The sequence below is a fragment of the Neolamprologus brichardi genome, chromosome 8, assembly GCF_056152115.1.
Source record: "Neolamprologus brichardi isolate AB-2024 chromosome 8, ASM5615211v1, whole genome shotgun sequence".
Lineage (NCBI taxonomy): Eukaryota > Metazoa > Chordata > Actinopteri > Cichliformes > Cichlidae > Neolamprologus > Neolamprologus brichardi.
In genome coordinates this window covers 19053091-19066664 of record NC_142111.1, presented here as the reverse complement: position 1 = coordinate 19066664, position 13574 = coordinate 19053091, and positions in this window count along the sequence as shown.

The window sequence follows — 13574 nt, the reverse complement described above, 5'->3', positions numbered from 1 at the left end:
GTGTTTGTGTTGTGGTGGTGCACACATTTCCATTGCTGCTTCCCGCAAGTGTTGCCTCATAGAGGGGGAGTGGGACGGTCATGCACTCTAGCTCCACATATGCAAACACACACCCACACCCTCAAACACACGCACAGGTATAGACCACATGAAGGTTTTGTTAGCATGGGAGTTTTGGGGGATGGGGGGAGGTTAAAAAAATAATTACTAAGCATTTTTTTCTCCTATGTGTTCCTTGTTCCTGATCCATAACCATTTGACTGCCCAGCCCCCCCTCCCCCTGCCTTTTTGTTTCAGAGATGCATGTATGCTTTGACAGTGACAGAAAACAGGCCGCTCTTGCCGAGACAAAAGCTTTTTTTACCGGGACAAAAGACCTGGCATGGGACCAAACAAAACAGCAGACCTTATTTTTATCCCGACTGGCTGGAAAAATGTCAGCGACACTGTAAAGCTCCTTGGGCGAATGATGATAATGGTGATGATCCCAAAGATGCGGAGAGGGCAAGGATTTTAAAGCAGAGGGAGGAGTGGGATTGGGAGAAGGAAACTGAAAAGGAGGGGTATATTTGCGGGAGAAAGGTGGGAGGAGACATACTGGTATACAGCTAAACAAAAACTCCGATAAGAGGAAATGATAGAGCACAACAGGACGCCGCTCCTGTAAATATAACTGCCCCGTGTGAGGGAAAAAAAGATTTTAGCTGAGTCTTATTTCTGTCTTAGATTATCATCTCCGGCTCATTTCTATTTGTTAAAATGCCCCAGTGTGTTTGAATATCTGTCTGCCTTCTCCTGTAACTTCAGAAAGGATTTGTATTTTTTACTTTTTTGTCTACTTTTCCATCATAACCTCTGGAGGAGGAGAAGTGAACAGTTGGACTTGTCTGAATGTTAAGGATACACTACACTTTTCCCTCAACTGATTCTTAAAAAAGAAGCCTTTTGTAAACCAGAATTCAAAACTTAGATTTGATCAAAAAAAGAAAAAAAAGGAAGTGCTTTTGCTGTTTTACCCGTACCTGTGATCCATATTGGAGTGGCAGCCTTTTATGTTTTTGTCTGTTTGAGCTCACATGGCCACTCGAGGCGAGGGCGGCACACTTTTTTTTGGTCAAATCTGGGTCACATCAACACCAACTCTTTTTCTTTTTTTCTTTTTTTTTTTACATGTGTTGCACCGGTGGACCACGTGTATGTGAATCATATTGTCTTTTATAAAGACTCTCTCGCAACAGGCTGGCCACTAGTCTGGCAATACAAGCTGTAATACCTGAAATGACAAAGCATTACAGAAATAAATGAAAAGGAACGTTGCACATATTTATATTTCTAAAATATTTCAATAATTTATATTAAAAAGCACTATTTTTACAAAAGTCAATGCATTTGCCTTGTGTCTTAATTTACTGTTTTGTTTTGTTTTTCTTCTTTTGAACTTCCACTAATTCAATATTGACTGCACACACTTTTAACTTACTCTAATAAATTGTAAAATGGTTTGTATTCCAGCAATTCCTGGCCTCGCAGCAAGACTATTTACTTACAATTGGGATTTCCTAGTTAAACAAAGCAGTGTTTATTCAGTCGGCACACTTTGAAAAAGTGCAGCAGCAGCACGAGGAGGACACACATTCATCGCCGGGTTAAAATTGCTCCGATCCACGCTTCTCCGTTTCTTTGCCAGAGGATTGTGGATAAATTCCACAGGGATTGGAGAACATATAGGGAAGGATGGAAGGAAAGGATGGAGGGAGGGCACAGCTGATGTGCACATGGCACAGTAACAAAGGGTTTCCCAGAAGGAGAGGGTTTAGGTCAACGTCATGCATGCACACTCTGACACAGCAGTCACTGTGTGGAGAGCTCACTTTGGGCTGGACCTAACTGGAAAGGAATGCAGTGGGATTTTATACATCCTGCCTGAGGGGCTGAAAGAGGATGGTGTCCTCCAGGGAGTGTGTATGGATATGTGTGTGTGTGTGTGTGTGTGTTTGAGGTCAAATAGGTGAAAGGGTCCACGTGGAGGAGATTTATGACGGTCTGTGGTTTTAGTTTTGTTGTTTTTTAGTGCGCAGCCAAAGCAGAGTGTGTGTGTAAGTGGTTGGTCAAGCTAGATTGCGCCTGTTGGTAAAATTAAGCAGGAGGTGAGTTTCTTCATTTCTATCCCCCCCCCCCACACACACACACATTTCCCCGAACACACACACATAGATATGGTTCCCATTCCCTGCATACCTTGTGCTCTGTCTGAGGCTGGCTTCCAGGAAAGAGGCACTTTAATTGAGTTGAGTTTTTACGGCTCTTGCCTGGTGTTAATGTGTGTTTCAGAAGGAGGGAGTGTGTGAGGTAGGGGAGTCCTGAAGAGGAAATAATTGCTTAAAACAAGAAATAAAAGATGCTGAGAGAATATTAAAATCAGATAAGGAGGACCTGGGAGATTTTCCTGATATTTTTTTATGTCATACATGTGCTGTAAAAATGGTGGATACTCATTTTAATATGGCCAAAGTTTCTACATTTAAACCTTGTGAGCTAAAATTGAAGGCTTCAGGCTCTTTTCGGCTCTCCTGTTCAAACCTTTTGTTTGAAAGGTGGCTTAAAGGAACTGCACCACAGCCCAGTGTAAGATAAACGAGGATTATTTTGAACTATGAGTCATGCAAAGCGACTCTGGTCAAGTCCAAAAGGTTAAAACCAACATTATTTTTTCTCTACTTATCTCCTCTCTCCTATGTTCAAGATGAGATTAAGCAGTTATATTTTGATCTCCCTCATATCCCTTAAAAAAATAGAGAAGGAGTAACCTCGTCTACCTCACTGGGCCAGCCGCCAGTGCTACACACATCTCTCTGGACTCGAGCCAACCTAAGACCTCTGTGGGAATCACAGGCTAATGTTTAATAACTGTTTTTACAGCTCACCTCAGTACAGGTAATTACAATGATTCAAAAACTCGGTTCCTCATTTTTTTGCCTTGACACTTCCAGGAAAAAACGCATCCAGGGTTGCTGTTTGGACGCTGGTGTGCGTCTGTGCGCGAGTGCAGATGACACTATTTGTTTATGAGAGGAAAACTGAGTGGGCACTTGGAGAGAAGGATGACGTAGGTTAGGAGACAAACAGAAAATGAGTGAGCCTTCTTCCCAAAATCCAACCAGAACAATCCAGTTTTACACACAACACATTGTTTAAATAAGCCAGCTCAGCTCGCTGTGACTCATCTTATGTTCCCCATAGTTGCCTAGTGAGTGGCGCTGGAATATTTTGCCTGTGCGTCGTGAATCTCACACACTCACAGAAAGTCTTTCCACCGTGATTCATTTTTTTCGGGTTATGACTTGCTGTGTCCAGCTCAACAGTTGTCAACAGTGTCCCCGCCAAACACAACACCCGGGTCTCAAACAACTGAGCTCCATTTGGAAACCCCCCCCCCCCCCCCCCCAACAACCCAGCAATCAAAACACTCGCACCAACGTTTCGGGCACCGCATCTCATAACTTTAATGCTGTGTTTTAATGCAGCAAAAGGAAGTGAGAAGCAAGTTGAGCAATAAGAGGAATACTTTTCAAAATGTAAGCCAGTTTTCACTCCTGGAGCTTGATCAAAATTGAAGTGTGCTATCTGCAGCTCCTTTTGTGTTTTATGTCATTTTTGCGCTCTTGCCAACGTCAGCCACAACACACACAGAAGGAGGAAAGAATATTAAAAGGTTAGGACTGTACTCTACAACTAGCAAGTCACAACCAGCTTCCAGGAAAGGCCCCTTGGACTGCTGATTATTTCTTCCAGTAAGGCTTTTTCATGCCTGATCGGTGCTTATAGGAAAGGCGTTGGGGTTGGCCCATCAGTTCGAGTATTGTCACAGCCGCTTCTGATAAAGCCAGACCAGCTTCCAGGAAACCAGAGATTTACCCTCCAGCATTCCATCATTCCTTCACCATCAGTGCACACAGACAGAGACGGAGAGAAGCAGAGGGAGCAGAAGGGGTATAACAGCGATGGGGATCAATAAAAACCATATGGGGAAGAATACATGCAGTTAAATGCACGAGTGCATGTATGTGTTTTGTTTGTGTGTGCACAAAGCGCCTTCACTTGTACTCACTGACAGTGACGCATCACAAACACATCCAAACAAACACAATATTCCTCCAAGCCTACTACCAATCATCCGTGCTGTACAGTTACGCTCTCTGCAGCACTCAAAACCTCTAGTGATGATCTTTACTTTACATAAATCATCTCTTATCACCCTGGAAAGCCTGGGTGTGTCTCTGACTGACTGGAAATACTCATATGGCTAACTGAGATTGCCCCAAAGTAACTAAACTGTTTGTAAAAGGCACGTTGTATTAGGCACATTGTTTAACTTGTACTCCCCCCCCCCCCCTTTCTTCATTCACAGCTGCACAAGCGTACCGGCAGAGAAGCTCAGATGCCAAATGGCTTACTGTAACAGCGTGGACTTGGACCAAACCCTCTAACACTCTCAGGTGTCACCGTGTCCCTTCAGCCAGCAAACAGGACTGCACAGTATTTGAACTTCAGACTGTAGCAGACACGCACATGAGTTCAAACATTACCATATGCACATACATATGTGGTGAGTAAGGGGTTTTTTAGGCCACGAATGAATGGCAACGCCTGTAAAACTACCTACAAACTCGCTGCAGTGCTGCAATAAAATATAAGTCCAGCATTTGCAGTTTAACTGGAAGTAAAATGTTAAAGGGAAGAGCGGAATTCTTTTTTGTGTGTGTGTCATTTAAAAGCCTCGTGTTTTCATTAAGATCTGCCGACACAAGAAAGCCAAAGACACAAACGTCAAAAGGAAATGCAAACAAAGAAAAGCAACCAGGCAAGAAGGAAGGAAGATTTTAAGAAATGATTAAGAAGAAGGAAACATTTCTGACAAAAACAAAACTCTAACTATGAGGCTTTTCTAAGCAATCTATCAAAGCCTTCTTCTGCAGTGGAACATGTGACAGACTTGTTAGCCAGCAGTTCCTTATTTACACATCGGTTATCAAGCAACATTATCAGTAATTTGTTGTAGTTAAGGCCACTTTTAGCTTGTGTTTTTGGTCTTTACAAAATCCAGAAAGAAGTGATGCAGCTCTTTCTTTTTCCTCCTAACAATCATTTTTATTTAAAGAAATACTTTAAAAAAAACTTTAATAAAAAGTCCAAGTTTAAGGACAATGATGTATTTGTTTTCCTATTAGTGTAGTAGAGCCTCTGTACATGGTCACAATGGATTTTAAATCAAATAGCTAAGGTGTAATTGAAGATTTTAGCTTTTTATAAATAGCCCCCCATTTTCAGAGGCTCAAAATTAACTGAATATCTGCCTGACAACCAGTTTCATGGTCAGGTAAGTCCTGTTTGCTTTATTTCCATAAAATAAGTGTTGAACAACGTCTCTCAATATAAGGTCCAAATACATGTCAAAAAAAGCTGAAAAAACTAAATGAACATATCAGAAAGGTATTAAAAAACGTTAGGAGTGGTTAAATCAGTAATTTAACCATTTACTTTCGTAGATCTTTAAAACGAATGAATGCACTGACCAGCTCAGTGACATCAAAAGGCCTGAAAAGACCAAAGAAACTACAGTGGATGATCACAGAATTATTTCCATGGTTAACAAAAATACCTTCACAACACAGAGTCAAGAACACTCTGGAGGTTCCTGGTTCTTCTCGAGGAACTAGGCATTGAAATCTACAATCAGAAGAAGCTTTTCTGAATGTAAATACAAAAGGGTTTACAACAAGGTGCAAACCACTGGGTACATTTAAAAACCAGAAGGTCAGATTTGACTTTTCCAGAAAACATCTAAAAGAGGCTGCACTGCTCTGAAAACAATTCTGTGAAAGCAAGATGAACTTGTTATATATTGATGGGAAGAGAAAATTGTGAAAAGGAAACAGATTATGATCTGAAGCATACCACATCGTCAGTCAAACATGGTGGAGGCAATGTTATAGTACAGGTGTGTATGGCTGGAATTAATGGAATCAGGAATCAAGTCATACAGGGCGTAAAGTTTCATCTACATGTTTATCTCCTGTCTTGGTTAGTTTTCCTTTCTTTGTGATTGTACACCTCCCCCTCACCCGTGTTGTTCCTTAAACTTGTTTACAATTACCCAATAACCTTCGCCTGTACCGATACGTCCTGCCATGCACTCCTCAGTTACCAGTTTGTTTTGTATTTCTTGCATTTCAAGCATTAAATGTGAGCATTGCAGTTTGTGGGATTCCTCATGTTCTCTCATGGTGTTATTATTGATCTCCTTGTACGTGTGACTTTTTTTGGGTTGTACTTGGATTTTTGCCTTACGCCTGCCCCTTACCGGATTTGTTTGCTCCACTGACTGATCACTCTGTCAATGACCTTGTGTTGTTTTCTGATTAGATTTGGATTCACTTTGCCTCTCTGTGTCACGTTGTGAAATTCCCCCCCTCAAAAAATAAGTGACATTCATTAAAATTTCATTTTTTTAAGCGTTTCCTTCTGGACGCGAACAAAAAATAAATGTCTTTGGCTCTATTTTGATCTCTTCCCAAACATTTTTCATTACATCGATTTTAACGTGGCTAAAGTTTCACATGTTTGCACCAGCTGTCAGTCTGAGCCACGTGTTCACATACTGAGTCTCAATCATCTGCCTAGAGTTAGATCTTCCTATGCTTTTAGCTTATGGCACAAAAACCTTTTAATGAGCAGGACTGAACAGGTTTTACAAATTCTATTATGTCCTTTGTCCTGGTTATTTCAAAAAGTGTCTATGGTGATGTGTTTTGATAAAAACCTCTCTGCTGCAGACAAAACGTGATGCGGCTCTTGAGCAGCCAAATGCTTCACTTCCTTCGACTGACTCTCTTCTGTGTGGAACAGGATTTTTTTCCCCCACTGAAAACAGCCCACTGCTGTGGCCAACAACACCAATATAAGAGCAAACTAAAAGAGTACACTTGGCGGCTAAACAATGAGTTGTTTTCACATTCCCATTTAATTCACTGTTGCTGTAAAATATTGATTATAGTTGCTTTTATGGTGCTAAAGTAGAGATGCAGCTGAAGGCTGTAAAAAAAAGCTAGCTGGGCTTGAGTTCAGAGTTTTTCTTTTTTGGGGGGGGGGGGGGGGGGGGGAACAAATGACTCATATTTTCTTATGTTTATGTCAAGTTGAATATTTAATCTCAGTGTCTGCTAGTAACAGTCAGTTAAATAAGGCTGTTTTGCTTATTGGATGCACCCTTTGTGTCCAATAACTCCTGAGACCTTTGCACCATTGCTTTCAATCTCAACTTCCTGTTGACAATGCTATTGTGCCTCTTAAAATGTCTAATGTTTAGTTTGTAAAGGTTGAGGCGTTCCCCACGCAGTGGCACAGTATTTATAATGCTGTATATTTGTATCTGTATAGTGTATAGAGGTCGTTCTTTGTCTAGGGCGTTTGGTCCATCTCCTTTATGAACTTCAGTCTTACCTAAGGCATACAAACCAATCTATTATACTCCCAGATGCTCTCCAAGAAGAGAGTTTTTGTTGTTAGTTGTGGCAAACATCCATCCATCCATTTTCTTCTGCTCATCTAACTTGGGGGGGCCCAGGGGGCTGGAGCCTATCCCAGTTGTCATAGGGTGAGAGGCAGGGTGCATCCTGGACAGGTCGCCAGTCTGTCGCAGGATTATTACATAAAGACAGAACACCATTTACTCTCCCATTTACGCCTACAGGGAATTTAGGAAGCACACACCAAAAGATACATATAAAGGTAGGAAAAGCTGACAGGAATACTTGAGTATTTACCTGGGGCTTCTGCCTCCCAGAATACTTGTGAATACTAGCAATACTTTACCAGCCATTAATGGAGTGAGTGATAAAGACAACTGTAGGAAATGTTTAAGTAGGCACTGACACACATTCAAAATGCCAACAGTGAACAGCATGCATGACTGGCTTAGGCTTTAGATGTGATAAAGAAACTATCAGCGGTATTTGAAGTAAAGCAGTAGCAGCAGGCAGCCATCATGAAATGCAGAAGGACTGATGCCTTGCAGTCATGGTAAAAAAAAAAAAAGAAGAAGAAGAAGAAGAAGAAAAAACTACACCCTTTTTAAATTTTAAGGTTTTACATATCAAGACATAATAATTATAATCTGTAATTTTTACAAACAAGGTTTTATAAACAAGTAAAATCCGCCTCAGATGAACAGCAATGTTTGACACAGTGTCATCATTTATTTAACAAAAATAACCCAAAATGAAGGAATGTGTGGAGAAACTAAGTACACACATTCTTCCAGTCTTCCTAGAAGCGGACATCCTAGCAATTCACCCTAAGATCACTGTAGTGCTCAAAGAACTGCAAAACAAACCCCAAGAGCTGCATCTCAGTTAAATATTAAAGTTCATGAAAATACAATTAGAAAATGACCGAACAGGTATGGCTTACTTAGAAGGGTTCCCAGATATGCAAAACACATCTGAACAAAGTCTCTTAGATGGATGACACCAAAGTATAGATGTCTGGCCATCATACACAGACACAGTCACATTTGGTGAAAAGCAAGCAGAGCATATCAGCACAAACAGCTCAACCAGCTGTGAAGCACAATAATGGGGTGGGGATAATTTGGGTTTGTTTTGCAGCTGCAGGATCTGGGTACCCTGCAGTCACTGACACGAATACTAGAGTCAGAGTGAAGCCATCTATCCAACAGCTAATGCTTGAGCTAAAATGGGTCATGCAACAGGAGAATGACCCCAAGAACACCAGAAATAATACAACAGCATGGCTGAAAAAAAGAAAAGAATAAAGGTGTTGCAACGTCCTGGTGGGACGTTAAGATAGCTGTGCATAAACAAATGCCTGCAAACCTCAATGAACTGAAGCAGCGCTGTAAAGAAGATCTCCACAATGATTTGAGAGACTGATAAAGCTGTAAAGAAAAACATTTTCAAGTTATTGCTGATAAAAACAAGTTTTGCATGCTAATGAATCATGGGGTGAATATTTTTGTTTCCACGCACTGCTTCTACATTGTGGCTTTGTTTTTGCTTAATACATAATGACATGGAGTAGTAATGCCATGCATCGTTGTGACTTGGTTAGGACTAGATCTTTTTGTTAAATTTCTTGACATGTAAAACCTTAGAAGGGACAAAAACTGTATCAAAAGTCTCCGAGCAAACCTGTGCAACGGAACAGAAGGTGTTGCACTCATCTCGCCCCAAACTCGGGACCCTGTTGCTGTCGAGCAACACTGCTAACCACTGATCCACATTCCTGCGTTGACATGCACAATGACTTTGTGAACCACAGATAAATATACATAGATACTACAGTAGTTACTGCTGTTTGCACAAATATGCATCAGTGCAGTTGGTACGGGAAAACCATGGGTGTTGTGCAAATGGTTATTTACCTAGGTGGTGCGCTAGCGTGTGAATATTTGAATGATAATACGGCAAACAAATCATTACTATACCTGAAAATTTCATCCCTAGCCATTCTAGTGCTTCGTAGCCTCTGCAGTCTCTCAAACTTGGCATCACAATTTGCATATAGTGAATTATGCTTCTTTTTAGACATGACACATAACCAATATAAACAAGGCATGAAGAGATAGGTGTGGTTTCCCAGTTATGCATTGCTTTCTAGATTCGAATTTGCCAAAACCGGAGCGCAAAGTTTTTGCAAGCAATATTGATTATCAGCTAATATTATTAAAATGCAACAGGAGCACAGTCAGTCATTCACTACAGCTGCTGCAGGACACTTGTCGATCAAATTTTAAACTTCAGTAGTTTTCTTTATGGGGAGTCTGAGGGGATTCCTTTTGGGGTCGCCTCAAGTGGCCATACCAGGAACTGCAGTTTTTAAGTGGGCTTTGTTTTACAGACAACCTCCTGGACTTGGCCTTTCCTCATCTTTCATGGAAGTGTGCTCTCTATATTAAATGGGGATAAAGTTAAAAACAGACCACTTGTCCCTGGCGAAAAACTTGGGAGATTAAAAAGACCAAAATTAAGGCGGAACAAAGACGTAATTCTGATATCAAACAAAAATATTGAATTCTTTATGGGACTTTTCAAAGAAAATAATGAAAATGTAATGCACATTATAGTTTTCATTCTTCTGTCACTCAAAGCGGCAAGCAGTAGATGAAATATGGGAAAATAGCAAGGGACTTTTAAATGCAGCACCGGAGCCAAAAATATGTCATTGCTAAAGCTCTCTCAGAAAAGCGGGATCACCAAAGTGATTAGGATCGATCCTCTAAGGCATATGAACATCTGTACAAAAATGCATGCCAACTCATTTTGTAAATGCAGATATTGCGCTTCACGGGATAAATGACTCATTCAGTGGTACAGAGGGAAAGGCAGGGGGATCACCACAGCAGTTGTTATTGATCCTCCAGTGATTGTGAATTTCTCGATGAAGATTTCAAAGGAATCCATCCAATAGCTGTTGAGATTTAAGTCTGAACCAAAAGAGGTGGACCAACCAGCACTTACCTGCCAGCACACACACACACACTGCAGAGAATGAACTGACAGCAGAAGGAAATGTGTGCAAAAAGTTGTCAGCCTCTGGCTGTCAGTCAGTTACATAATAAGGCGTTAAACCATCAACGGCATTTCCTTTGTTTCTTTATCAGCTTTCTTTAGTGTTGTTTCAACACTGAATCAAATCATTAACCATTCATGTCACTTCCTGAAACTACACCAGCCGTGCCAGATGGAATATCAGAGCGGGATAAAAACATGGGATCTTGAAAAGCCCAAAACAACTCTCTGTGGCTCGTTTCAAAGTATACATTAGATTTTACAGGCTCTCACTGCAAATTAAACTCGACAGGAGCCTTCAATCCAAACCGGGGAGTTTGAATATGAACAGTGGCACTTTTCTGCCAATAGCTGACAGGCTCTTCTGTTTTGTCTCAACAAGGATCCAATTGGATTAAAAAAGCCCCAATGCCGAGCCCTCTGAATCGACTCCATTCAGCCACTGGCCTGCTGCAGCACGCACACCCCCAACATAAAACAAATGGCACTGCTCGGGCTTATGTGTGTGCATACTTAATTTCACCTTGTGAGAAGTTCCCACTCATTAAACACTAAAAATCAAAAGGGAACGTTGCACACACACAAACACAGATGCACGGCAGCACCCCCACTCCTTAATGTGAAGGATCACATTTGTTCCTGAAAGAGGTACACAGGGGGTCTGCAGTGTGTATGTGTGTGTGAACAGCGTGTGAATGCAAGAGCCAATCACAGAGCGGTATAGACACTGAGCCCCCCAAGTACTGCTGGTTTATAGGGCTCAGCTTCAGAGAAGTCACATGACTTCCCAGCGAGCGAGGTGGAGAGCGAGGAGTGGGTAATGTGGGAAAGGAGATTGAGGAGAAGGAGGAGTGAAAAGAGGGTCAGGAGGGTGACAGGATCGCTGCGAGGGGTGAGCTGAAGGTCTGGTAAATGAATAAAGCAGAAGGAAAAAAAGAGAGCGACGCAACAGTTCTCGGAAGCGAGACTGTGCAGGCTGGTCGGGGTCTGTAATTACAGCTGAATGAACAAAGTGAGAAATGACTGACTGAAATGAGAAGCCGGCGAGCAGCTGAATGAAGGATCAGATGAATGAGAACACACAGGCGATAGTGGTTGCAGCTGATTACTACAGTGGGTAATCTTGATGGTCTGGTTAACCCCGTCTCACACTGTCAAACTATCCTCACCACAATGCATGAAGTGACTGTTCACCCAAAACAAAACGCAGAAAATCTAAGATATCTTCTTCTTTACATCATCATTTCTGGGTAAGATATGTCAATTTTAAGCTACGGTGGAAACAATCCAATCAATGGGCTTCACTTTTAAGGGTTTTCTTTGGTACTCATTGGGTCACGAAAACATTCCCAATGAAAACTGTTCACAGCGAGTTCTCTGGAAATAAACTGTGATGCACTTTGAGTTTTTAAGATGTCATTTTTCAGCCGCAAACTAAATTCCATTTCTCTCAGTAGAACCAGGGTGGAGACAGGACATCTCAAAACTTTGCAAATACAACCAAAAGTAAACAGTATGGGACTAAAGCATGCAGACACCCCTGTACAGTGTTTGGGTTAGGCCCCTCAGACCCAGTGACTTGCTCTTATTGCTTCAGACTGCCGTAATATTTTATATTGTTCTCCCAGCTTTGTGGGAAGGTTTCAACACATCATTGCCCACATAGGATGCAGGCCTCCTAAAAGAAAGAGTTTCCCAAGTTTAGCGGGGCAGGCCTGCACAGAGAGCACTGACCTCAAGTCCATTTGACACCTACAAGTCGGACCTTACCACATAACAATCAGTGCCTGAACCCGCAAATCCAACCCTTCTAAGTAAACCAGATATAGTAGCAGATTAATGCCCACAGTTCAGGAATGAGATGTTCAGCTGTCACATATAGCTGTAATATTCAGCTGTCTGTGTATTTTTGGGCACGGAGTGGAACTGTGTGGTAATAAATCACCAGGGAGAGGGGAGAAGAGAAGAAATGGGAGAACCTACGCTTTAAGAAAAGAAACAAGAACAGAGGACTCCCCAATGAAATGCTTAGAAAAAAAACAAAAAGGAAAGAAAGAATTTACACCATCACGCTTCCCCTGCTTCCTAAGAGCAACATGTTCTTTTTTAAATTGCGTAGTGGGGACAAGAGGTTGTTTACACAGTCCCCCTGTGGGGACAGAAAGAAAGTCCCACGATGGAAAGCATTAGATTTAAGGGTTAAGCCTTGGTTAGTGTTTCGGTAATAAGGGTTAGGAAAGTGCTGGTTACGGTAAGTCTCCAGGAAATGAATGCAAGTCAATGTAATGTCCTCTAAAGTCAAGGAAACAGGAGTGTGTGTGTGTGTGTGTGTGTGTGTGTGTGTGTGTGTGTGTGTGTGTGTGTGTGTGTGTGTGTGTGTGTGTGTGTGTGTGAAGCAAAGCATGTCCACATGGCCCGTGACATATGAAGTGGGGGGGAGTAGTGTGAAATGTGAAACAGATGTTACTCTTGTTTCACAGGCACTGATGTCGACACCTTTACAGAAAGAGGTATGTGTTGAGTGAGAGTGTGTCTGTGTGTGTTTGAAAGACATCATTCAAGTGACGGCTTCCCATAAACACCTGTTTGGTTCCAGTTAATATCTCTCGTCATGGTGAATAAATGAAAGAGGAGAGATATAGATAGATAGTTAGAGAGGGAAGGAGGTTGTTGTGGTGGCGGTTGTTGTGGTGTCGGGGAGGGGGGTTGGGGTCACCTCCATTCCTCTGCCGTCCGTGAAAGAGAAGAGCTCATGTGGGATGAACACATTCGTTTATTCATTCGGCCCATCTATTTTCAGCCCAGTGGGTTTATGGTTATTGGAAAGGCGTTGCCGTCTCGCTCCTTCCCAGAAGGAGTCAATATTTCTCCCTCTCCTTCATTTCTCCCTCTCTGCCTCTTTTTCTCTAATTCAATATTTTATCCAAAACACCACTCTCTCCCCTTCATGCACAGGCAAGGAATGCTGGAAGGCACTCGCAGGGA